This window comes from Bison bison, unplaced genomic scaffold (assembly GCF_000754665.1).
Source record: "Bison bison bison isolate TAMUID 2011002044 unplaced genomic scaffold, Bison_UMD1.0 scf7180017853141, whole genome shotgun sequence".
NCBI lineage: Eukaryota > Metazoa > Chordata > Mammalia > Artiodactyla > Bovidae > Bison > Bison bison.
The window spans coordinates 11,973-14,863 of record NW_011483714.1 but is presented as its reverse complement, the minus strand read 5'-3'; the positions used below and the strand labels follow the sequence as shown (position 1 = coordinate 14,863).

Genomic DNA, 2,891 nt, shown 5'->3' with positions numbered 1-2,891 from the left:
GTAGTGCCTACCTTTCTGTATTGTTAAAAAGCTTACTGCTGAGTATCACTGTATCTTAACATTTATTTTATTTTGTTTTATTATGATGAAAGCTTATGAATCCTTATACAATGATGGAGCCAGTAAAACTAGACTATAATTTGGCAGAGCTTTTCAAATATGCAAAGAGTAGCCCAAGTCTATGTTCTTCCTCTCTTTTGATGCCTCCATTTCTTTTCCTCTCCTTGTAGAATTGATCATTTGCAGTTTTATTTTTATCTCAGGTATTCTTGGCTGAGGTCATCAATAATGTCCTTTGGATTTTACATAAGTTGAATGAAGGCTCGGTTCCAGGCACATTTTATGCATCACCTGAAACCACTTTCCTACTACACAGTTTACTAATGGCATTTTTCATCTGGTCATTTCTCAAAGTATAGATTAAAGGATTTAACATGGGAGTTAACATAGTGTAGAATACAGAAACTGCTTTATCAACAGGTAAGGTAACTGTTGGTCTCAGGTACACAAATAAGCAGGGTGCAAGGAACAGGATAACTGCTGAGATGTGGGAGACAGGTGGAGAGGGCCTTATGTCTAGCCTCTAAGCTATGGGCCCTTAGGGAGCGCAGAATAATCACATAGGAGCCGATCAAGAGGAGAAAGTTTGAAAGGCAGATTAAACCAGTGTTGGCAGGAACAAAGACTCCTAGGATGTGAGTGTCAGTGCAGGTAAGATTGAGCAAAGGGTTCAGATCACACATAAAGTGGTCTATGAAGTTAGGGCCACAGAAGGGTAAACTGATGATGAAGAGGATCTGTATGGTTGAATGAATAAAGCCCCCCACCCATGCCACTCCCACTAGCAGTCCACACAGCTGCTGATTCATGATGGTCATATAGTGCAAGGGCTTACAGATGGCCACATAGTGGTCATAGGCCATCACAATGAGCAGGATGACATCAGCACCTGCAAATATATGTTCCCCAAAGACTTGGGTCATGCATTCGTTGAAAGGGCTGGTTTTCTTTTCATAGAAGGAATCTATAATCACTTTAGGGGTATTGACACAGGAATAGCAGGCATCAATGAATGAGAGATGAGCCAGGAAATAGTACATGGGGTACCCCAGTAATGGGCTGGTGATAATGGTGACCACTATGAGCACGTTTCCTACCATAGAGACGATGTAGACAACCAAAAAGACAACAAATATAATTTTCTGCATCTTTGGATTCTGTGAGAGTCCCAGTAGAATAAATTCCATCACGTTGTTTGCATTAGCCATGTATCTTATGTTATTATTGTGTTACCTGAAAAAAAGTCATAATTTATTAGCTCAACCTTGAATTAAGAGTGTCAACATAAGAAATAATAAATGCCCAGATTCTATTGAGTTCTGAATTTGAATAATGTTTTTTTAAGATAGGAAAAAAAAAGTTCTGATATTTTGAAGATTATTCAAATTCTCTCCTGGGTGAAGGTGATTTTTAATATATAGACATGCAAAACCATATGCAGACAGAAGCAGGAGATGATCTCTAGGCCATGTGAGATAGCTCACAACCTAATGTGATTTAGTAGATTTCATGTACAGTGTCAACAAAGATTGAAAAGAGGGATAGAAAACACATGCAAAGCCTGTGAACTCAAAGCTAAGGAATTTCACTTTTACTGTTAGGAAATGGGAAGCCAGCACAGGTAATTGAGAATATGAGTGTAAGATAGAGAGGGATTCAAAAAGAGGGATTCTTGGGCATAACTCTAGTAAAGGTGTTGGTATGTCTTAAATGAAATGGCTTGAGGTTCAGTTTGGAGATAGAAGCCAGAGAAAAGAACCCTTGGCAACAGATTAGTTGTAATTGTTGACATAATGAAAGGATATAGAAGCTACTGCAATACATTTAATAAAACATATAGCCCAAATCTGGGCTTCACCTGTGGTTCAGTTGTAAAGATTCTGCGTGCAATGCAGGAGATGCAACTAGACTCAGGTTCAGTCCTGGAGTCAGGGAGATCACCTGGAGCAGGGCATGACAACCCACTCTAGTATTCTTGCCTGGAGAATCCCTTGGACAGAGGAGCTTGGTGGACCACTGTCTATAGGGTCACAAAGAGTCTGAACTTATTCACAACTGAGCAAGCATGCATCACTTAAATCCAACAGTTTTTTTAATAGCTAATTACATACTTTTAATGGTTGATTTCTATATGCATGGCATGGTAGCAACCTGTGTGGATGTTATTATTTCATTAGTTTTGCAGATGAGAAACAATCTCAGAAAATCATGTTAATAATAATAATGACAGTAATAATAAAAATCTTATTACCATAAACTTCTTGAACGCTTAATTTATTCTCAGTTATTTTGTAGGCATTTGTTTTTTAATTCTTATCACAAACTTATGAGATGATTGCTACCCTCATTTTATGCTTATTTCACACATTAAGAAATATGAAGCATAGAGAACTTAAGAATCCTGTCTAAGATCAACCAGATAATAAATAACAGAAGCACGATTGGATTTTTTCCTCCACATCCTTAACCCGTGCTCTACATTGTCATAATAAACAGTGCTTACTAAACTACTTTCAATATGATCATAATAACTATAATTATTTCAATTCAACATCAGAGGCAAGTATATATGAAGGAAATTGATCATCAGAAACAGATACACATACACACACAGATACACATACACACACAAACACTAGATACACACACAATATATAACTTATTGATGGTGGTGGTTTATTCACTAGGTGGTGTCCAACTCTTGTGACCCCATAGACTGTAACCTGCCAGGCTTCTCTGCCCAGGAGATTCTCCAGACAAGATTACTGGAGTGGGTTGCCATTTCCTTCTCCAGGGGATCTTCCCGACCCAGGAATGCAACCTGGGTCTAC

The 2,891-nt window shown here is 38.2% G+C and overlaps 1 pseudogene; it reads right to left on the bottom strand.

Annotated features, from left to right (window-relative positions):
- Nucleotides 1-340: 340 nt before the first annotated feature.
- On the bottom strand, nucleotides 341-1,268 carry LOC104998343 (annotated as a pseudogene).
- Nucleotides 1,269-2,891: the final 1,623 nt, after the last annotated feature.